Below are 24,851 nucleotides of genomic sequence, written 5' to 3'. Positions count from 1 at the left end.
TAGAGCGAAATCCTCACCCCCTTCCAGGTGAAGCCATTGTGCCACATTCCTCATGATGGCCGTAAAGACTTGGGGGGCCGTGGAGAGGCCAAAACACAGGCCCTGAATTGGAAGATTCGTTCCCCCCATCATGAATCTTAGAAACTTCCTCGAGGAAGGATGGATTGGTACGTGGAAGTAAGCGTCCTGTAGTCCAAGGACACCATCCAGTCCCCTGGACGGAGTGCTGCTAACACCGAGGCAGTGGTCTCCATCGTGAACTTCTTCTTTTCGACGAAGAAGTTCAGGGCGCTTACATCCAACACCGGTCTCCATCCCCCTGAGGATTTCGGAACTAGGAACAGGCGGTTGTAAAAGCCTGCCGAAAGATGATCTGCCACTAGTTCGATCGCTCCTTTTCCAGCATCTGATCTACCGCTAGTCGGAGGGCTTGATTCATGATGGGGTCCCTGTATCTGGCCGTCAACTCCCTCGGGATATTCGTCAAGGAGCCTCGAAGAGAACGGGATTAGATAGCCCCTTCCTCAAATTGACAGGGTCCAGGCATCTGCGTCTTTCTGGGCCCAGACTCTGCAAACTGTAAAGCCTGGCGCCTACAGTTGTCTGAAGGACTTGAGTCTTACTTGGGAGGTTTGATTGACTTCGTAAAAGTCCTCCCTCTTCTGTTTGGTTTCCGACCTCTGAACGAAGAGGATCTAGAGGTAGATGCCCCTCGAAAGGGTTCCTGAGAGGTCGGCTTAGCTTTCTTTGTCTTAGTCTGGAAGGTAGGGCGCGGCTTCCTTGCAGACTGTGCTAGAAGTCCTGCGTAGCTTTGGCAGAGAGAGTCTTCGAAATGTCTTTGAACCAGGTGTTTAGGAAACAGCTGTGTAGAGAGCAGGGGCAAAGCAAAGACGATCTCTGAGCATGTGAGACCGACTTTGTTAAAAATGAGCAAAATACTGATCTTTTCTTCAAGACCCCTGCTCCAAACAGTGAAGCTATTTCGCTGGCCCCATATCCCTCGCACCGATTTATCCATACAGGATAAGACACAATTCAAATCCTCCGGAGAAAACGTGTCCGGATCCTTGAGTTTTCTTGGCTAGGACTCCGAGGGACCAATCGAGAAAGTTGAAAACTTCCAAGACTCTAAAAATGCCTTTTAGAATGTGATCCATTTCATTCATTGCCCACGTTGTTCTGGCCGAATTCAAAGCTGATCTTCTAGTGGCGTCTACTAGTGCCGAAAAATCTGCGTCAGCTGAAGACGGAAGGCCCAGTCCCAAGGGTTCTCCTGTCTCATACCAAAATCCTGTCCTTCCTGAAAGCTTCGACAGGAGGGAAGGCAAACATTGTTTTCCCCGCTTCCTCTTTAGTGCGCATCCCCATGAACCGAAACTCTTGAGCGCTTTCTTCATAGAAAGAGTCGGCTTCATTCTCACACACGAAGATCCTTTCGTTGCTTTCGCTGTGGAGAACAACGAGTGTGGAGAAGGAGGAGCAGTAGGGCTCAAAGACTCTCCGAACTCCTGAAGGAGAAGCTCTGTGAGCTTCTTGTACGAAGAAACTGCTGCCGATGTATTAGTTTCTTCCTCAGAGCTTCCTGGTCTTCTTGAAGAGAGAACGAGGATGAGGAGAACGAGATGAGGATCCTTATGAGAATCCTTAGATGATTTCCTAGCTGGGGTACAGTGCGATGAAGGAGACAAACGTCTTGAATGAGGAGAAGAGTTCCAAAGTAGAGAGGCGTACAGGAGAACGACGAGTTGTAAAAGACGGACGCTTATCCGAAAATTCTTGTCTAAACTCGCATTCCTTCCTAAGTGCAGACAAACTCTTAACATCAAAAGAGGAAGGACTCCTTTCTCTAGAAAGACCACGTCTATCCCTAGGGGAACTACGAGAGGGAGAGCGCCTGCTAAGATCCTGGCGCCGATCGTGAGGAGAGCGGCTACTAGGCGCCGAGCGCCTATCTGTTACAGGGCGCTTAGTGGAATCCTGGCGCCTACCAAGCGGCGAAACGTTGCTAAAATAGGGCGCCTTTCAGGAGCAGGGCGTTCGAGAGGCTCTTGATGCCTACGAAGCGGAGAGCGGCTGCTACGCTCCGAGCGCTTAAACGGAACAGGGCGTTCGGCGAGATCTTGGTCCTTACCGAGGGGAAGAACGTCTGTAAGGCTTCCGAGCGCCTAACAGAAGCAGGGCGCTTGAGGCGTTCTTGACTTCTAGCAAGAGGAGACCGATGAGGAGTAGGGAGTCTCGAGAACGAAGAGCGCCTACTAGGAGAACGAAGCAAAACGAGGATCAAGGTGTCTTTCTCCAGGCGAACAGCTACTAAAAGAATGACGCTTACCAGGAGCAGGGCTCCTACTAGACTCTTGATGTCTTACAGGGGAGGAGCGAACTCCATGCGATGAGCGCCTACCAGTCACGTTATCCGACGCCCGACTACAGTAGTCGGAAGGAGAAGTGCGCCTACTTTCAGAAGGGCATTCCCTAGGTTCTCTGAGAAGACGAGGAGAAGAAGAAGAGACGGCGACGACGAACCAAGTCTTCTATGACCTGAGCGACTCTCTCTTCTTGCACGAACTCTAGAGAAGGAGAAACAGAAGGGGCTGAGCGTCTACCCGAGGCAGGAATCCGATTTGAGAAAAATCTTCATAGTCCAAGGAGCGCCTATCCGTCGAATGGCGTCCTCGACTACCTCCGAGCGGGAGTGGTGTTCCTCTCGTGAAATGTTACGATGAGTAGAAGAATCCTCAAAAGAAGGAGAACGCCGATTACAAGGAGAGCGCTCTTCCGACGAAACGCGCCTCGATCTCTTGAATCGGGGGGAGACAAATCCTTCCTTCTACGCGATCTCGATGCCAAGGAGTCCGCCAAGGCTGTGATCTGAGCTTGTAGGCCCGCTAGTACTCGAGAAGGAGAGTCCCCAGGATCTTCTTCCGAAGCAAGCTCAGCGCGAGGCGCGGGAGAAGGAGGGCGATCACCGGATCTCCTAGGCTTCTTTCTTTGCTTGCAAGTAAGCTACATCAGAAAAGTCCTTCTGGGCTGGACGCTAACGTACTGAAGGGAGCCTCCGCAGCCCTCTTCAACGGGCGTGACGCCTCCTTAGAGCTCCACCCACGCTTCGGCGAAGGAGAAGAGGATGACGAAAAACACTGGCGAAGATATTCTTCTTCTTACGATCCAAGGCAGCCTGGGAGCGAACTTCAGGATCTGCCGAGGGGACGCCTGACCGGGGTGGGGGCTCTCCCTAGCCCTCCTGCGGCTTTCGACTTTCCTCCTCCACTGGAACTGGGAGTCTGGAAGAGGTCTAGGCCTGGAGGCACTAAGGAGCCGGTCAGACGCACCCTCCACATCACTGGGTACACTGCACTTATCATCACTGACACTCTTACCTTGCTCAGTACGAAGATTCTTGTCTTCCTTAGAACACAAGGAAGCTTTTGAGGCCGCCCGCCTCCGAAGACGAATCTACGGCTTCGGTGCGGGGAGCAGGAGCTGAGACCTGGGAGGAAGGTTCTAAACTACATTAATGTAGTTTCATTCTCACTCATTCTCGACCTGCTCGAGCTCCTTGAAGAAGCTTTACGTACCCTATCCCTTTCAAGTTTCCTAATATAAGAAGAAGAGCCTTATATTCATCTTCGTTCAAAACCTCACACTCTTGACACGGGTTACCAAACGAACATTCATTCCCCCTACATTTAACACAGAAAGTGTGAGGGTCCACCGCAGCTTTCGGTAACCTCACCTTACATCCATCGGTCACACATACTCTAAACAAAACCGGAGTTTTGGAAACAGAATCAAAATCAGACATTCTACAGGAAAATCCAGCGCAAAGTCAATAACGGTCCACATCAGCGTATGCCAAGCCAACATAGAGCGAATACGTCACCAAAATGTTCAAATCAATCTCCAGGCAAGCGAGAATGAAGAAGATATCGGAAGAAACGACAACAGTTGTTATCGCTTCAGCGACAGAAAAAAAAATCTGGCTGGAGAGATAGATTGGTTCATACGCCCGCCACCCAGCGGCGGGTAAGGTAGACCACCTGACCTACCTGTCGCGTGTGCCGCGAGATTTGAAATTCTGTCGGAACGTCGGAGACTATAGCTAAGTATATATCTGGCAGGGAAGTTCATGTACAAAATTGTAGACTGGGCATAAGGGACAAGTAGTGCCTAAAAGCTAATGTGGTAGAAGCTGTTCTAACATCTTTAGTTTTCACTTAAAATTAGGAAAATACTCTCCTAAATCTGAGTGCCTCATTAGGATAAAGGACAAAATTATCTAATCAGAGGGGAGATGAGCTCATCATAACACGTTAGGGGTATGGATGGTCTTGAACTTCCGTCCCACTCATGTAATACCTGACATTCCATCTGGACAGAAGTTCTCCATCCTCCCCTCAGAGCTAATGAGGGCTTCTGGGTGCTCAGTGTATAAGCTGGCAACAGGCTGTGGTTCAGGAGAGCTGGGTGCCAGACAATCTATAAGCTCAGGTGGTGTCTGGCACTCCAGGAAGTCAACGATGTACGGAAAATTCTTAAGGGAGAAAGAAATGAATCCAGGATTTGGATGAGTTCTCGTTCTTCGCTAAAATCCAAGGGAAAATGAGCAAGTCACGTCTTGTTCTTCCTTTTTGGATATGCCATGGACTTTAAAGGTCACCGAGATATGGATGACAAAAGAACTGGTTTCCTTGGAAAGAAATACGGTAATACACAAAGGGGTCATAGACGTCTCGACAGAAGAGACATAGTGCTCGAGACACCAACTTTGGAAAATCACCCAGTAAGTCTGGAAGATGATGAGAGAAGATTGACTTCTATGTCTTGCAATAGCCGCTGCAGCAAGTCTAGAAAAGATTTTTCACTTGACAAGCCTCAGGACAGTCTGGAGCTTGTCAGAGCAATTGTGGACCACCTTGGTTCTAGATCTCTTGAGGGGAGGATGTCTGAGAAGCCACAGTTGGGGAGGATCTTGTCAAGTTATCAACAACCGAGCAATTTCGGGAACAATGACACAGGAAGTATATGGGGCTAAGATGTAAACACAACTTGCAGTTAGCATAAAGCTTGTGCAGCTCCTACGTGACTGTGATGAAGTTGGTGAGAAGGGGAGGTCCAATGGTCTGGTCTGTAACATGGTGTCTGTTGCATACGATATAGAGATGGTAAAAAAAAAGAAAAAAAAAAAAGGATGACAAAGATTCCTTGAAGAGGCACAGGCCCAGAATGGTCCCACAGAATCCAGAGGTCCCTGAAACCAGGGGATTCAAAGTCCATGATGAAGACAACACGCTTCGGACTGCTCAGCACATCTGCTAGGACTTTAGTTCCCTGAACAAACCGAATGGCTAGAAGACTAGATGATCTGTCCACAGAAAAAGGATTGTTACTAGTATTTGGAGGCAGGGAGACATGGGACAGCTCCTGCTTACATAAATATGTTAGAACTGTGGTGTTGTCTGAATGGCTACCACAGCCCAGGATTATACTAAGGTGTTTTAAAAAACTACTGAACTAAACCTGGAAAAAAAAATTCTAGTTCTACGAGAAAGAATTGATGGATCCACCCTCCTGAGGAACATGTCCCAGAAAATCCCCAACCTCGATCCTTGACATTGAAAACTAGGTTTGGCTCAAAGATGAAAGAACTTCCCTTCCAAAAGTAAATGTTTTGGACAGCTACTTCCCAAGTTCCAACTTGATCAGGGCTGTGAGAAAAAAACAAAGGCTGAGTTTCCCTGCTCTAGGTGGACTTGAGTTTAAACAAAATTTTTAAGTGTTTTTGTTTGCTTTCACACTGACAGTGTCTGTGCTTTGATGAGGTTTGTTTTTCCTTAAAACTGCATTGTGGTGTCAGACATTTTCTCTTGTCATTTGGTTCAAGTCTTTCATGAAGTGAATACGTGCCCAGTCCTTGTTTCTCCTGTAATTTTGAGTATTTTTGGTTAATTCATAATTTTATGAATATGAACTGCAGTGCATCAATTTTTTAAGGCAACATGGAGTGTTACCCAGTTACGTTTCTGATAAAACACAGAAAAAGAAAATATTGTAATTTTACCGAAAACTACAACGATGAGACTATAGTCACAGCAGTCTTATTCTGGATAGAGCCGTCAAAACCTTTTTGTCCATCCAATTAAGGTAAATTTTTAGAGTGACTGCAGAAGTATAGCAAATAAATGACAGGGTCTCTGGTGGAGGGGGGGGGGGGTGAGCCCCTGGCTAAGTAACACCGCCCACAAGGTTATGTTAAGTTAGGGTGGTGGAGCCCCCTGGCCAAGTTACTTGGCCTGTTAGGTTAGGTTAGGTTAGGTAAGGTAAGGTTGGGTTGGATTAGGTTAGGATGGTGTCCTTTGTAACCAGCTAGCTTATTTTTACAGAGCTCTAACTCAGTTTTTCTTAAGTAATTATGTATTTGTGTTTTAATGTGTTTTGAATTATTATAATAACAATACATGTGGGAATTGAGTTTTTTTTTGTTTTGTTGGATGTAGTAGAGGTGTATAGTAATAACTAAAGAACAGCTCATTTCCGACATGTATTACTATAGGGTAAAACACCGCATGGCCTGGATCAACTCAACGACGATCATAGCATGCCACCCTCCGAAAAAGTACTTATAACGCGTCCTGACACCGGAGATGGGCATCAGTCGCGACTTCTTGTTGGTGAGAAACGGAGCTAAAGACCTCTTCTCTCCTTTCGAAGTAAGTATTTTCTCCAAAGTTAGAAATTAAGGCCAAATTTAAAGCATTAAACAGAGGGTAGTGAAAAGGGTGTCCAAAGCAGTGCAAATCTCACCAAAACGCTTTCAAAATTTTTACTTACGCTTCAATATTTTAGAAGATTGACGCCATCTCGATGTTTACGGAGTCGCTTGTGTCAACAAACTTCCCATTTCCTGTGATAAATCCGCACACCACTTGTACCCACAAACGCTGGGGCACTTTCATCACAACAATCGGAACACGGTCCCTAACCACGTTTTTAAGTAAACAACTGTTTTGGTAGAAGACGGCAATGAAGCGTGCACTAGATAATTTTTTTAATAAATAGTAAAACTTCAATATTTTACATATTTATGATGATTAATTTGAAAATGATATTGTTAAGATACAATAAAGTTTGTTCATACTTACCTGGCAGATATATATATAGCTGTATTCTCTGAAGTCCGACAGAATTTCTAAAACTTACGACACACGTAGTGGGAGTTAGGGTGGTTAGTACCCATTCCCGCCGCTGGGAGGCGGGTATCAGGAACCATTCCCATTTTCTATCAGATTTCTATCTCCACTGTCTCCTGAGGGGAGGTGGGTGGGTACTAAAAATATATATATCTGCCAGGTAAGTATGAACAAACTTTATTGTATCTTAACAATATCATTTTGTTCATGAAACTTACCTGTCAGATATATATATAGCTGAATCCCACCTTTGGCGGTGGGAGAGACAGAAAAAGGATTTTAGGAAACATATAAATGTATATGATTGACATCTTGGTTCCTTACCTGTTAGCATAGCTGACTTCGTGATTACTGTCACCCAAGCCTGCTTCTGCTTCACTAGAGTTACCAACAAGGTAGTGACCTGTGTAGTTGGTGCGCTCTAGATGATCTGTCAACGGGGACGGGACCACAATATGACTAGACCATGACCATACTTCTGAGGGCAACGAGGCAAAAACCACCACCTAAGTTAGCCTAACAACAAACTCCCATATACCAAAGGCTAAAGGAAGGGACGACTGTACTCGGCAGCCGACCCTACAACCATAAACATACAAATATTAAAAACTCACCTACCCTTTTCTATGGGAAAGGATGAGTGCTACCTCCTGCCCCCAAAATAGTGTCTGCGGCGACGTATGGTCCGAGAGAGTAACAGCTTTCATAGGTCGTTCTCACCTCCCGTAGGTAGTGCGAGGCGAACACTGAGTTACTCCTCCAAAAAGTAGCACTTAAAATGTCTTTAAGAGCCATGTTTTTTCTGAAAGGCTATTGAGGTCGAAATAGCCCTTACTTCGTGCGCATTAACTTTTAGTATCTTCAAGTCGCTGTCTTTGCAAGAAGCGTGCGCCTCTTTAATGGTGTTCCTTAAAAAGAATGCCAGTGCATTCTTTGGACATGGGCATGTTTGTCTCTTGACCGAACACCATAAGTTCTCCGCAGACCTCGGCAATCCTTCGTTCTACGAATATACTCTCTAAGAGTCCCTAACAGGACACAGGCTCTTTCTGGCTCTTGACCAATGATCTCTGCCATACCCTTGATCTCGAATGTTTCTAGGCCACGGATTGGAAGGGTTTTCGTTTTTGGCCAGAAACGACATACTCAAAGAGCAGACTGCATTATGCCCTTTGAAACTGACGTGTTTGCTGATAGCCTGTATTTCGCTAACTCTCTTCGCCGTCGCCGAGAGCAGTTAGGAATACAGTTTTCTTCGTCAATCTCGTAGAGACGAAGAGGAAAGAGGTTCAAAGCGATTTGACATTAAATATTTGAGGACCACACCAGGTTCCACGAAGGTAGCTTCGGTAGTGGTATCTTTGGGTCGTCTCGAAAGATCTCAATAGATCATGGAGATCCTTGTTGTTAGCGAGGTCAAGACCTCTATGGCGAAAAACTACAGATAGGACCGCTTCTGTAGCCTTTAATAGTTGATACTGTGCCAACTTCAGATCTTGTTTCAGATAAAGCAGAAGTCGGCAATCTGGCTCACAGAGGTAGTGGTAGAGGAAACTCCTTTTCTCTTACACCAACTTCTAAAGGCTGCCCACTTCGATTGGTAAACCGCGATTGATGATGGTCTCCTCGCGGTGGCGATAGCTTTAGCCACTGATTTCGAAAAACCTCTCGCTCTGGCCAACTTTTGGATAGTCTGAACACAGTCAGACTCAGAGCGGAGAGGTTTTTGTGGTACCTCTCGAAGGGGGGCTGTTTGAGTAGATCTCTTCCTTAACGGAAGAGATCTCGGATAATTCACTAGGTAGAACATCACCTCTGTGAACCAGATCGCTGCGCGGGCCAAAAGGGGGCGATTAAAGTCAACCCTCGTCCCCTCCGATGCTGCAAATTTTCTCATCACCTCCCCCAGGATCTTGAAGGGGGGAAAAACGTAGTAGATCCAGGCCCGTCCAATCCCATAGAAGGGCGTCTACTGCTACTGCTCCCGGATCGAGAACCAGGGAGCAATACAGAGGAAGTCTCGCCGTCCTTGATGTTGCAAAGATGTCCACTAAGGGGCATCCCCAAAGACCCCACAGTTCCTGGCATACTTCTTGATTGAGAGTCCACCTCTGTCGGCAATAACTGTCCTTGTCGACTGAGGATTGATCTGCCCGGACGTTCTCGACTCCGGCCAATGATCTTGTCAATATTGTGACTTCTCTCTTCCTTTGCCCAAAGTAGGATCTCTTTCGCTAGAGAAAACAGGGAGCGAGAGTGTGTTCCTCCTTGTTTCTTCAAGTATGCCAGGGCTGTGTGTTGTCCGAGTTGACTTGAACTACACGACCGGGAGACTTTGTTCTGGAAGAACTGGAGCGCTAATTGAACCGCTGCCAGCTCTTTGAAGTTGATATGCCAGGTTACCTGTTCCCCTCTCCAGGTACCTGACACTTCCTCCCCCCCCTAGAGTTGCTCCCACCCCGTGGATGACGCGTCGGAGAACACACAGGTCGGGGTTTCTGAAGCTTGAGGGATAGCCCTCTGACAGCTTCCACGGATCGAGCCAACCATCTTAGATGGTTCTTCACCTCTTCCGAGATGCTTTAACTTCATGTCGAAGTTATCCTTTTCTGTCCAGCTGTCCGACAGAAAGAACTGAAGAGGTCGGAGGTGTAGCCCTCCTCAGGGAAACAAACTTCTCCAGCGAGGAAATAAATGGTCCCAGCGACTCATCCATTCCTCACCGAGCATGAATCCTTCCCTAGAAAGGCCGACACTTTTTCTATGCCTTGTTGCTGACGTTCCTGGGACGGAAAGCCCGAAAAGCCACTGAATCCATCTGAATCCCCAGATACACGATGGACTGTGTTGGGGTCAGATGTGACTTTTTCGAAGTTCACCAGAAGTCCCAGGGACGCAGCTAAAGACAGAGTCGTTTTGCAAGTCCTTCAGGCACCGGGTCTGCGAGGAGGCTCGTATGAGCCAGTCGTCCAGATAGAGCGAGATTCGATGTTTGGAAAGATGGAGCCACCTCGCCACATTCTTCATTAAGATGGTGAAGATAAAAGGGGCCGTACTCAGTCCGAAACAAAGAGCCCTGAATTGAAAGACGCCTTTCCCTTTCAATACGAACCGAAGGTTACTTCATCGATTGGGGATGTATCGGGACGTGAAAGTAGGCGTCCTGGAGGTCAGTGATACCATCCAATCTCCGGGTCTTAAGGCCCCCAGAACTGAACTGAGGTGTCTCCATCTTGAACCTCTGCTTCTCTATAAAGAGGTTTTAGGACGACTTACATCCACCCTCCCGATTGTTTCGGTACAAGAAACAATCTGTTGTAAAATCCTGGCGTTGCCAGGTCTAAAACCTGTTCCACTGCTCGTTTCTCGAGCATCTGCTCGAGCAGGTCGAAAAGTATCTTTCGCTTTGTCAGCGGATACGATGGGGACAACCGTCCCTGGGAGTGGAAGTCAACGGGGGCGGCTTTATGAAAGGGATCTTGTAACCCTTTCTCTATGACGTCGAGAGACCAGGTGTCTGCCTCTCTTACTCTCCAGGCTTCTGCAAACAACTGCAGCCTGGCTCCTACAGGTGACTGAAGGCACGATCTCTCACTTCTTACCCCTAGACTTGGAAGGGGCTCTACCTCTAGGAAGGCTTCTTCTCGAGGAGACGATCTAGCGGAAGTCCCTCCACGAAAGGGCTTCTGCTTTCTAAAACGGTTGGGTTTCCTGACGACGTTGAAGGGCCAGCCGGACGTCTCGAAGACTGAGCCAACAGGTCTTGTGTGGCTTTCTCTTGCAGACTAACTGCCAGATCCTTCACCATAGCTTGGGGAAAAGATGACTCGAGAAGGGAGCATACAAAAGTTCTGTCCTCTGTGCGGGAGAGACAGACTTAGCCGCGAAGTTTTGCAATAAAGCGACCTTTTCCTTAAGAACCCCAAAACCCCCTGCTGAAAACTGAGAGGCTAACTCCTCTGAGCCATCCCTGACGGCCTTGTCCATGCATGACAATACACTGGACAGCTCGCCCCCAAGCTGATCGAGTCTGGCTTACGAGATTGGTTGTCTAAGGCTCCAAGACACCAGTCTAAAAAGTTGAATACCTCTAAGGACCTAAACAGTCCCTTCAAAAGATGGTCCAGTTCGGAAGTCGTCCAAGATACTTTAGCTGAGGCTAAAAGGGCCCTCCTTGAGGCATCAACCACGCTGGCGAAATCACCTTGAGCAGACGTAGGAACCTTCAATCCTAATTCCTCGCCTGTCTCATACCACATCCCTGCCTTACCGCTAAGTCTAAGACGGAGGCAGGGCGAAAGTAGTCCTTCCTTTTGCTTTCCTAGACTCCATCCAGGCGTTACCTTCCGGAAAGCTCTTCTAGTAGATAACGACGTCTTCACTTCTCACGAAACCTGGAGATTGCTTGTCTTCGACGACGAAAACTGAGAATGAGGAGCAGCAGGCTTGAACAAAAGTATCGCCAACGAATCACGAAGTAGTCGTGCCAAAACTTGATAATCTGACGAAGCAGACGTAGCAGGTTGTTCTTCATCAACATCCTCCGAAGAACCGCTAAGTTCTCTCCTTCTTCCCTACCCGAGTGCAAGTCCGAAGGAAGAGGCAGAAGTCCTTTAGCTCCAAGTCTCCTATCCGAACGATGAAGAGAAGACGAGGGTAACGGATCCTTAACAGTCCACAGGATCAGGAATCAACTTTAGAGGCGAACGTGCCAAAGTCTCGGGAACAACATCCGAGTGACAGCGAACTTCCACATTCGCGTCCACAGAGGTCTTACTAGAACGTCTACGAGCGTCCATCTGAGCGTCCAACGTAGCGTTCTCTCGAGCGTCCAAATCAGCGTCCGACCGAGCGTCCAGCGAAGCGTCCAACGGAGCGTCCATCAAAGAGACTCTTCTAACGTCCCCGCGAAGCGTCCTTAACGAACATCCCGCGAAGAAACTTGATCAACTGCCCGACTAACGTATCGTTGAGCGTCAACACTGTCATGTCGAAGAGGGGCCGAACGCAAAGAAGTCCGTCCGACAGCTACAAAATCGTCGTCAGCAGAAGCGTCGAAGTCGGAACGCCGAGCTGTCCTCTCTACGGAAGAGAGAGGAGCATGTAGAGAACTCTCTCTAAACTGGCGTCTAACGTCACCTCTAGACGAACCCTGGGGAGCAACAAACGACGTCTAGAGGGCGCAAAAATCAGAAGACGGGGACGAAAAGGAGCCGTAGGAGAAGACTGCTTAGTTCTCTTGATAGGCAGTCTATCGTCTTTCCTTCGACGAGGTACCGTCTCCTTCTGCTTCAGTAAAGCGTCCAGTTGCCGCTGCATCGCAATGATGATCTCCTCTGAGATGTCTCCTTACGCGGAGACGAGCTGCGCTTGTGAGAAGGAGAGGGGCGAGGGGACGCCTTCTTCCTTCTCCAGGAACAGCCTTGGCTCTAGAGCGACTGGGGCGCTCGCGGCGTCATCGTCGGATGACGTCCTAGACTTCTTCTGGGGCGGAAAAGCTACGCTTTCCGGAGAAGAATGCCACTCAGACAAAGCATGACGTGAAGCGTCAAGCTCTTGAAGAGTCCTCTTCAAAGGTCGCGAATCCGAACGAGATTCCCACCCCTTGCGCGGGAGGACGTGTCGGAAGACGAGAAACAATCCTTCAGGATACGTGCTCGAGCACGCTCCTTGAAGCAGCCTGGGATAAGCGTCCACAGGAACTGCTGAAGGGACGCCAGATGGCGGGGGCGGGGGTTCCCCGTAACCCTCCTTCGGCCTTCGACATGCTCTCCCTGAGTCCTGGGAGTCCGGTCAGAGGTCCCAGCCTAGAGGCGCTATAGGGCCGATCTGACGCCCCCCTCCACTTCACTAGGGGCACTATCACTGCACTTATTTTGCCTGTTTTCAAGGGCAAAGCACTTTAGATTCAAGCGTCTTCAATGAATCCAGAATAAGAGCGAAAGGGCATTAACCCTCCGCAGACACACTTGAGGGCCCGAAGGCAACACTACGGGGTTTAGGAGAACACAAAATCTAAAGGAGGGGTTAGAAGGGATACATTAATACCCTGTCTGCTACCCGACTTACTCCTGGGAGGAAGACCTAATCCTATCACGTTCTAACTTCTTTACGTAGGATTCATACGTCTTCCATTGTAATCATCCACCAAGCTTTCACACTCATTACAGCGCAAATCATATTTACAACTCTTGCCCCCTTACAACCCTTTACACAATGTGTGAGGATCAACCAAGGCTTTAGGAAGCCTAACCTTGCATTCCACTTTCGAACACACCCTGGCGCTAGCAGGAACTACATCCAGACATATTTAAGGAAAAATCTAAGCCAAATTCAAAAAACAGTCCAAATCACGTATGCCAAGCTATCGATCCAATCAAAAAACCAAAAAGTCAAGAGGATACTCAAGCAATGAAAAGTTTTCCAAAATCCTGAGGCGGAGGTGTGTAAACAGATGTTTACGACACCGGCGACAGAAGAAATCTGATAGAAAATGGGAATGGTTCCTGATACCCGCCTCCCAGCGGCGGGAATGGGTACTAACCACCCACCCTAACTCCCACTACGTGTGTCGTAAGTTTTAGAAATTTCTGTCGGACTTCGAGAAGAATACAGCTATATATATATCTGACAGGTAAGTTTCATGAACAAAATATTCGTTATTGAAAAAGTAACTCGATTCTGACTCAATTTTCAGTAATTATTTTTCGGAATTAGAACGTTCTTTCAAGTCCTGTATTATGATGTCACGACATCTTGACTTTCGTACCTATTGTAAATAATAGCTATACATACTCAACTTCCTTGCAGAACAGTTTACCAGTTATTCATGCAGATTGTTATCAGCTTTTTATGTAATTGTTATAATCGTAATGCGCATATATATCTTTATTATTTACTTTTTGGATATATGAAGATGTTTTACTGCCGGATTACCGCCGTAGTGTGACGCAATCGCTTTCGGTCCCTGGGCCTCTGTCTGTTTTCGCACCATAAGAAATTAATGGGGCCGAATTGGCAATGACCAAAAAGTCGTTAAAAGAGGAAAGTTGGCATTGAGGGGCATATGTTTTGATTGAGAAAAATACATATTTATACAAAAGCTAGCTTGTAAAAAATACTTGATTACAAAAAAACTTGATTGACAACTAAGCAGCATACCTACTATGGGTTTCAGAGACAGTATCAGAAAGAGATTTTGCTATAGTGCATTACACCCAGTGCCGTAATTTATAAGGGTATCGTGAATCACTAATCGCAAAGAATAACGACACTTGTCCTTGTACCAAGAGACAAAATCTCCATTATCCAGAAATGGATACAAACATGCTTAAAAAGCTCCACCTAACTGGCCAACTGGCACCCCCCCCCCCCCCCCCCCCTACACTGCCACCCCTGTCCTTCTTCCTTCGCCTTCCTTTCTCTCTCTCTCTCTCTCTCTGTTGCCAATTGGTATGTTTTCACCCTCCAAACTGGGTATAAGACACAAAACGTGGAAATTGGTGAAATCAGCCTATGTATTGAAAGTATATATACATAAACATTAAAGTAATTTTATCATTATTGCATTACCATGACAACTAGAATTCATGGAAACAGTTTATAATAATGCATCGGCGTATGTGTGAAGCTCCACTAAGGTGGCAACGATGAGTTTGCCATTCTTAGCATGCAAACATTAAAGGTTACATTTATTTCTGGCATACAGTTATTTAAAAAAAATCAAAATAGTAATATAAACTCAAATCAATGAAAAGTGCTAGCAAAAAAAAAAAAAAAAAAAAAGCCCCAAGAAAAAAAGAAAACACAATCCACTTATCCGTAGTCTGCTCCGCTATGGTTTTCGGCAGCCAGATGTACGACAAGGTTAGAAACATTGGATTGTATCTACTTTAGAAATATCTGTAATTTTTCGGGGTAATTTGGTTGCAAAAAAGGGGTAATAGACATGAATTAAATAAACATTTTGAAATAAAGTAAAGTTGAACTTAATAATGAGTAAAGTAAACAATTAAGGGAATAAAACTCTGCAGTGTTGTCGTCTGCTTCTCGTAACTGTCTTTGTGGAGTGCGCGCTTAGGAACCAGGAACAGCAACGGGGTTCAAGTGCAATGTGAATTAAGACCAAAATGTTTATAATAACAATCAAATAAGCACTGTCCATCCACATGATAGCCGCCATATTGGATTTCAAAACTGCCTTGAAAACATATTTTACGAAGAGCGTCACATGCTTATCTTAGTTCGTATGGGGCTTTCATATATCACATTATGTTGACGAAACTTTAATCTTTTGAATGGTATGCTTTTACCTTGATATGCATTTAACACACACTAAAAAACACATATTTACTTAAGAAAAATTGTAAGAAAAGTTGTAAAAATTAACCAACCACTCAATGCACAGTTTAGATAGGGAAGGATGAGAACATGCCCTACCTATTCCTACAAGAAGAATAGACTCTATATGGATCAATAATCAAAGGAGGCATAATGTATCTACACAAGTACTCTAATCCTTGTAATACCTTTGGCCTTTTTTCTTTCCACATAAGCTACTAAATAAGTGAAAAAAAAAAAAAAAACTTAACAGCTAAATATCAAACGACAGTCTAGCAAAAATATCCCATAATGTCTTAACTAGTAGATGGTGGCTGGAGGAAAAGTTCTTGGTGATGGCAGGTGAGTGAAGTGTATTGCCCTATTCATCTGCCTTAATCACCAGTTAGGTAGTACCTACCTTTCTGTTAGTTTTCAAAGATTAATTCCAACTTCTTGTGTGGAATACATCTACATAGGCTACCTAGGTGTAGTATGGATCTGGTTTGTATTTTCATTGGAACATATGCATAGTAGACTATACAAGTTAAATAAGTATGAAAAATATTGGGCAAATCTCTGGTTGAAATGCTCATTCAATAATTACTAAAAAAAATAAATTATATAAAAGTGTTACTGCAATAAGGCCAATTTAGAAATCCATGCTAAACAGTCAAATTTGGTAAGTGGAAGCAGGCTAGTTCTAAACAGTAACTTGCTACGAACGTTAGCCCATTGGTTAGGCTAAGCCTGCACAAATGCGTGAAAGCTAGGCTCATCATTTTGATCATCTGAGGGCCATGAAACCCTCATTACAAATGTAGTATTTAAGAATTAAAATTTTATAAGTAGACAAACTAAGGGGGTAACAGTTGCATAATGTCAAGCAGAGAATGGGCTTAAGCATGGTTAGTCAATGCATGAGGGGAGGGATACGATTACCTAATTCAGAATGTAGACCAAAAACCATAAAAAATTGCAATGGTCAAGGTAAATAAACTAGCAGCTTTAGATAACCATTATTTAATTCAACAGTTTAGAAATCAGGAACCTTCCTTGCCCCTAAATCTATCCATCTTCCTGTGAAAACATAGGGTGGGCGTTGTTACGGCATTGGTACACTACGACTCTCCAAGGCTATGAAAACAAAAGACTGACCAATATTTCGACACACTGGTAACGAATTCTACTCTATTCTCTTTATCATCAAAACCGTAAAGCCCCTACGTGGGTTAAAACAGCTCTTCGCCAGTCATTCTAGCCTGGGGCTAAAGCAGTTGACAGCAATGAGAAAAATACTTGTCTGCTACTGATCATTGTAAACAATGACAGTCAGAGACTCCTCATTTCTTTCCTTCGTCATACCTTGAACACCTTGACGTTTACTCAGATATTCTTACTTTATCTGATAAAAAATTAATTGCAGGAAATATTGTCCAGGCAATACATTGAAAAATATCCAAAATTGATAAAATAATCTCACACTTACCTATCTTACTTTCACAAATATCATTACTACAAATAACAAGTCTGAACTGCCATCTGGTGATTATTTACTAAAGGTCTGCGAGAGAGATGAAGAGAGAGCGGGGAGCAAAATTTTATGGATGAAATGACTCTCCAAAGTTGAGTATAATCGGTTTTGATCATCATTGACATATTATTTGAATCGTTAAAATATTTATCTTGAAGGCCTCACGATCCAAGCTACCTTATCTTATATTTTCATCATATATACTAAATATAGTATATGAAATATTTTGGTCTCTCTCTCTCTCTCTCTCTCTCTCTCTCTCTCTCTCTCTCTCTCTCTCTCTCTCTCTCTCTCTCTCTCTCTGTGTGTGTGTGTGTGTGTGTGTGCGTGTGTGTGTGTGTGTTTTAAGTTCTCTTTAATTTCCTTTTAAGTTTGGACACAATGTTATGATGGGACATTGCATTTTTGTTGATTCTGGAGCGTGAACATTCCTAAAATGCCTCAAATTTTGGGAATGTTTTGATAACTTTAAATTGGGAATAAGTGGCTATTATAATTAGTGTGAAATAATATCCTTATGAGTTGCTAATTAAGATTTCAACAGCGTCACAGAAGCAAGCATTCTGCACGGACGTTACTGAATAGAAATGAACTTACTGAAGAATTTCTAAAGTGAAGTTATAGATTATGAGAAACATTTTGTTTGTGAATATAACATTGAAAGGTGAGAACAATGTGATTTTGAATGAGTTAACGAAAAGATTATTTTTAACAAGCGACAGGGACTATAAAGAACCCCACCCTTCAGAAACTACTTGTATCACCCTCAGAACTTTATTAATATGTCCTGACAAAGATTCCATCATAGTTATATGAGACCTATAGAACTGAATTTTTTTCCGTATGAATTAACCTATGACCTTGAAAGATATGTACAGTATGAAAGAACTAACAAGCCAAAGGGCTCAGCCATCCTTGTCTTCACCTCTCTCTCCAGCAGAAATCTCTGTGAATAAGAGCCCGTGCTAGCATAACGCCGGCTTAATCATCATAAACAATAACAATAATTCTGGGCATCTCAGTATATAGAATAAAACCAGGATCCCCACTTCCTCGGTTCTTAAACACTTTGGTCTTGGCCTTCTCACTTGTCTAGAATATTCAGGTGTCCCTGTAACAACTAATCTTAGCATCCTTAAAGTGCTATTAACTAGTGGTCAGTATTTCGTCTATTAGCTGAGCATTTGTTATCTAAAGCCAAGTATGATCAAAGATGGATTGTATTCGTTGACCATATTTTGCTAAGCGCTCACATGGCCTGATTAGCAATCTTCGGTATTTCAGCAAATTCGTCTTCAAGGGATCCTCCGTTTCTAATGACTGCGCCAGGAAGTCACAACACCTTTAATAAGTGACTTCCCTTTATTATACATTCAACTTCAGCATTTCCCGTTCTCACAATCTCTTATTTACAAACGTTTTTTTTTTTTTTTTTTTTCAAAGACCACCACTACTTATCTGGTAAGCAGTGCTTGCAAATCTTGCACTCTGCTGCTCGGTAAGAGTGCGTCATCTGAATAATCAAAATCTGTTAGTAACCACGATAAACTTATTCAATTACCTCTCTCTATCTCAACTGTTATGAGAAAAGAATGGGTCACCCTAAAGGCTAGTGACATCCTTGTTAAGTGGGGAATCAGTCGAAGACCAGACTGTCCATGTGGAGATGCCCCACAAACTATCACCCATATTCTTCGCAAGTTCCCCCTGAGCACCCACTGCACAGGGCTAACATCCACACTCGTCACTGGATCCATGGATGGCGCGATAAGATAATGATGATGAACTGTTATGAACATAACAAAGTCATCAGTAATGCAAAAATGGGATGCACCTGACTTCCGACGTTCAGACCATCTTGCTGCCATAATGCATTTTTTATGCTGTTTCAGCTGCAATCTAAAATTTGGTATAGAAGGATCAGTTTTGTGACTGTGTACAGAGATAATAAGGTTTATTTTCTAGTCACTGTCCATCAATATACAAACGTTCCATCTCCTGATTGAATTAACATCTTCATGAACCAAAATAAGATCTGATGCTGCAACAGCCATTTATGAATCCACCAAAGAATGGCTGTTTTCAGAACCTGTACATAAACCATATGATCTCCCCCAAACAGAGCACCTTGAATGTAACAAAAATAATCCCAGACAACAGCAGTTCCTTGTCGATCAGATTACATTAAACTTTGGCCTTGCTGGCCAACAGAATGCAGTGATATCTGCGTAGATAGATGACAAATGTTATTTGCTACTATTAAACTAGTGCAGTTATTATGCAAAATTTGTTACATACTGAGAATCAATAAAGTCTGCTCACCTTTTTTATTTTGTATAATATGTAATGAATATTCATTTTCGCCTTTTTTCAACCTAGTGTGGTACATCGATGGCATCTTAAAGACACTTTTTTTTCCACTGGCATACTATGTATACAATTAATAAATGAGCCTTAAAACTCCTTATGTTTGAACCTGGATTTTACTTGTGCTAATTCCACTTCGTATTGACAACATGTCATTTTTACAATTCTCATCCTATCTTTCGTGATTTAGTTGTTACTAACTGATAACAATTTATTATAATCACGTTCTGTGGCCATTATTATTATTATAGAATTCATATGTAAAGTACAGTTCAGCTGTTTAAATATCTGTAGCCTGCAATAGTTTGCAAGGCCTAAATCACCAACACTTTTTTCTTCTTATTTTTTGATATTTAGAACTACGGGAATTGCTCGAATAACGTTTATTTTTCTGAATTCTATTTCCTCTTGGGGATTTCTGCAGAATATTCTTGTATAGGATAGACTAAGGCTGAGCCCGAGAATAAATGTAAACTAAACGTGATATACAGTGTATTTTATTTTAGTAGAGAATTGCTACATATCAGTTTGCATCTAAACAAAATGGAATTACTGAAGATTTAACAAATATGTAAAAAGAAATTACATGAGCTGGGGAAAGTATATTTAGTTATTACTTGCTGTTTTTTTTTAATCTGTCCATCTGCCCTGTGGTGGTTATTTTTTTGGTATGGCAAACTACGTTCGCCCGGGCTTTAGATAGTTACGCTATGTGTAAGTTTTAGGTAAATAAAAGGTATCTGGGTGTACATTGCAACTGAAAAGTGTTTTAATAATTTACTGTATGCGAATTACACCGTTAATATTCGAAATAGGATATTATTATAATCGTTTGAATGTAAGCTGAATGTGACTATCTAAAGCCGGGACGCAGTGTTTGCATACAAAAACACCAAGGCAGATGGACAGATGAAAAAAAAAAACAGAGTTATATAGTCAAACTCTAGACGGCTCTCCGTCATAATACACCAAGTGTTGCTAGATGAAGAGCCTGAAGCGTTTTGCTTACTATTTAAGTATCCAGGGCATCATTTGTGGCTTGGGTGATAGGGGTGCTCATATGCCCCCGATCGAGCTTTCCAATAGGGACTCAGAGTAAGTTAATCAAATATTACGAGGTCCTCATGATGTGTATAATAAACAATAAAATACATTGGAAGGAGACCCTCTTCCAAACAAGTCTTATTGAAAGATATTGCTCTATCAGCTGTATTCAACTTGTAAATAGTCTTCTCTATTTTTCTAATAATACCTTTCTCTCCGGTGCTACAACTAGCGAGTATTGCGCCGATATTACTCATCAGGAGGAGTCAATTTCAGGGATAATGCTTACAAATTTATTTATTTGTCACAGTAAATGAACAAATAGATCTAAATATAATTCGATCTAGTGGCCAACGTTTCTCTCGGTATCATCCGAGCCAAGGTATATAGATCCCTTATTCTATATACCTTGATCCGAGCATGATCACGGCTAGTGTAGCACCGGGAGAGGAAAATTAAGAAAAAGAGACTTAGATGCCTCACACTGAGACTGCAATGAACAAGATGTAGGCTGTAAGGTAAGGCTGTAAGGTGGGTGGAGCAGACTGTAAATCGATACGTACATTGTGATAGAGGTATTGGATTGAAGGGATCGGTTGCAAACCGAATTAACCCCCGGAGGCAGGCCGGATTTGGGGGCGGGGGGGGGGGGGTGGCAAAGAGGGCACCTGCCCAGGGGCCTCCACATTTTAGGGGGCCTCAAAAAAGGACCCAGGCTTAAATAATTTTTAATTTCAGTAAATATATAAGGAATAAAAGTTTTTTAGTCAGGAATAAAACAAAATTGTGGATATTTATGATTTATCTTTTTTCATCACGGAAAACTACAGTAAAACCAAAGTAAAAAACGTGATATTATTAGAGATTTAGGCTATGTTTACAGTTACCCCTAAAATTACCTCCTATCTATTTTTGAATGCATTGTTGGTTGACAAAATCGGATGGGACGGTTTGTAGGTAAGTCTGACTTCAAATATTTTTATATATTTTTTGGTTTCTGTGAGTTTATTTATTGAATGTATGTATTTGTACCATTGTCTGCGTAATCAGTGGCGGTTCTTCCTATGGGCGGTCGCCCAGGGCGGCACTTGGGAGGGGGCGGCATTGCCCCCTCCCAAATGCAGATCAAACCATGAGTCTATCTATACCGAATGTATAAAAGTCCCATAAAAGGAGAGAGAGAGAGAGAGAGAGAGAGAGAGAGAGAGAGAGAGAGAGAGGCTTTAACGCGTACCATACTGGTGACAGCGTCAACACTCCACACTCTGCTTAACATCCATGTGAGTGGCATCAGAGGTAAGTGAAATTTTTGAGTTCCCTTAATCAATGTTTGAAGGCCTACGAGAACACCTGTTCCCTTTTCGGTTTCTTATCTGGACTGGAATCACTGAGCTGTACTGAAATAGAAGCAGCTGCAGTAAAATTAGTTTGTGAATATAAAGATGATCTGGATCAATCATTTGGTGTTGAACTTGTACAGTTTGCAGCTTTTTTCACCCAGTTTCTGGATGATTATGTTAGGACTGATAGCTTTGGGAAGGAACATTTCCTTTACAAATTGCTGCTAGACAAGAAAGTTGCAGATACTTTTCCTAATGTTGAGATAATGCTACGGATGTACTTGGTGCTTATGGTCACAAATTGCTCTGGAGAACGTTCATTCAGCAAAATGAAGTATTCAAAAACAGACTTCGTACTACAATGCATCATGATCGACTCAGTCACCTGGCTTTGATGAGCATTGAGTATGACATCCTCAGCGACATTGACTTTGACATATTGATCACCAAATTTGCAAGGGCCAAGTCTCGTAAAGTGTCTGGTCTGTAAATACAGATACCGCTATAGTTTTTCTTTTCTACGAAGAAACTTTGGTTTTGATTTTAAGATTGGCGGTACTGAGTGTGGGTCATGCTTCCTAATCACCTTTGAAAAATGGTCAGTTTGTACAGTCAGGTGTGAAGTGTCCTGATGAGTGAAGACAAACTAACATATTTAGATTTATGGTAATAAAAATATGCTATTTATTTGAAATTGCTTTTTATAATCTTTTTATACTCGAGTGTACAGAGTCAGGAGAGGTCACTTTGCACACGTGATTAAGATGACCAAAATTCATTACTGGCAGGACCGGCAATGATGATTTCCCGGTGGAGCTTACAGCGCCCCCCGGTGAGGCTTGCTTCGCTCGCCACCCGCCTCAAGCAGGGTGGGCCTCCACACATAGATTGCCCAGGGGCCTCCACATGCCTAAATCCGACCCTGCCCGGAGGGGTCCCTCGGAAGCAAGATTAGGTTTTTGAAGGATTTAAGTGGGGCTAAAGGAAGGTATGCGGAGAAGGATAAAAGAATTGGACAGTCCAATTTGTCTTCGGTTATTCATGTAGTGATTGTTGTATCATTGTATTGTGGTTCGAGTTCTGTAGCATCTTAACTATATCATTGTGTTTATATTGAATTACTGTGCTGTCAGAATCTACTCAATATATAGTAGCAGGTCAGCAGGGGGTAAACCGATCACTGAGTTTTCATTGGTCGGTGGCGCAATGCGTTCTTGCTATTGGCTGGAGGAAGCTTCCACAAGACACTTCTCGTCGTTGAAGGTCGCGCTGTTGCAGCCTATAGCAGACCGTCGAGGCTAGGGCATGACTTCCCTGGGTGTTGTGTCACGACAGCTCGCATTGTCATTGGCTGCTGGGCTGCTTGTCTCATCTGGTATTCCTTGATTGGGGATGTCGCTCGGTCTGGTATTAATTGTACAATTATTTATATTCATGGGTCTTCTTAAGTTGGTGGGGAGGAAAAGCACTTCCTGTGTCGTATTTAATGAGGGCTTTTCTTGCTGTATGAGGAGTGCCTTGAGCAGTCGTAAATGTCGCTGGTCAGGAGCCCTCCCTATTATCTTAGTATTCTTGATAATACCGTCAAGGGAGATAGCTTCCTGGTGTGTCGTCATGGTATGGCTTTTTATTGCCCCTTCTTGTGCGTGGCAAGAAATCCCTCTTGGATAGTTTCATAGAAGTCATACCAACGTAAGAGCCGGAACATCCACGGACGGGGCATAAGAATTGGTAGACTACATTCGACTGTTTCAAGGGGTCTCTTGCTGGGGGTGTCGGGTGGTTCTTCATGATAAGGTCGCAGGGTACGTCGATTTTGGTAATAAATTACGAGTTCGAGTTCTTTGTCGACTTCGGTAGGGGTCACGTTCTCTCTGATGATTTTTCTTAATGCATCCTCGTCCTCACGATGACGTGCGTGCATTCTAGCTTTGTAATACAGCTTGATCTTCTCATGGGGGTGGGGCTGCGGTCTCTAAATCTCGCTGTACCAACGATCCAGAGCTGTGCGGACTTCTTTATTAATAAGTCAATTCGGATACCCGTTATTAACGTACCAGCGACCTTATCATGAAGAACAACCCGACCCCCCCCCCCCCCCCCCCCACCCCCCCCCCCCCCCCCCCCCCCCCCCCCCCCCCCCCCAGCAAGAGACTCCTTGAAACAGTTGAATGTAGTCTACCAATTCTTATGCCCCGTCCGTGGATGTCCCGGCTCTTACGGTGGTATGACTTCTATGCAACTGTCCAAGAGGATTTCTTGCTATGCACAAGAAAGGGCAATTAAAACCATACCATGACAATACACCAGGAAGCTATCTCCTGTGACGGTATTATCAAGAATACTAAGATAATAGGGAGGGCTCCTGACCAGCGACGTTTACGACTGCTCGAGGCACTCCTCATACAGCAAGAAAAGCCCTCATTAAATACGACACAGGAAGTACTTTTCCTCCCCACCAACTTAAGAAGACCCATGAATATAAATAATAGTACAATTAATACCAGACCGAGTGATATCTCCAATCAAGCAAAAGCAGATGAGACAAGCAGCCCAGCAGCCAATGACAATGCGAGCCGTCGTGACACAACACCCAGGGAAGTCATGCCCTAGCCTCGACGGTCTGCTAGGTTGCAACAGTGCGACCTTCAACAACGAGAAATGTCTTGAAGGAAACTTCCTGCAGCCAATAGCAGGAACGCATTGCGCCACCGACCAATGAAAACTCAGCAAGCGGTTGACCCCTTGCTGACCTGCTACTATATATTGAGTAGATTCTGATAGCATCTACAGTCTGCTCCGTCTCACTACCGTGATCATGCTCGGATGATACTGAGAGAAACGTTGGCCACTAGATCGAATTATATTTAGATCTATTTGTTCATTTACTGTGACAAATAAATAAATTTGTAAGCATTATCCCTGAAATTGACTCCTGATGAGTAATATCGGCGCAATACTCACCAGTTGTAGTAGCAGAGAGAAAGCTATTATTAGAAAAATTGAGAAGACTATTTACAAGTTGAATGCAGCTGATGCAGCAATATCTTTCAATAAAAC

General features: G+C 44.0%; 1 protein-coding gene across 1 annotated transcript in view; it reads right to left on the bottom strand.

Annotated features, from left to right (window-relative positions):
- Window positions 1–17,100, bottom strand: part of LOC135210883 (uncharacterized) — a 133,060-nt gene extending 115,960 nt beyond the window's left edge. The window contains exon 1 of the mRNA XM_064243810.1: window positions 16,996–17,100. The gene's annotated coding sequence lies outside the window, so the exon portion shown is untranslated. The remainder of the gene's footprint in view (window positions 1–16,995) is intronic.
- Window positions 17,101–24,851: the final 7,751 nt, after the last annotated feature.

Source organism: Macrobrachium nipponense, chromosome 4 (genome assembly GCF_015104395.2).
Source record: "Macrobrachium nipponense isolate FS-2020 chromosome 4, ASM1510439v2, whole genome shotgun sequence".
In the NCBI taxonomy this organism is placed as follows: domain Eukaryota; kingdom Metazoa; phylum Arthropoda; class Malacostraca; order Decapoda; family Palaemonidae; genus Macrobrachium; species Macrobrachium nipponense.
Note: the sequence above shows the minus strand (reverse complement) of the source record. Positions and strands in the feature narration are given on the sequence as shown.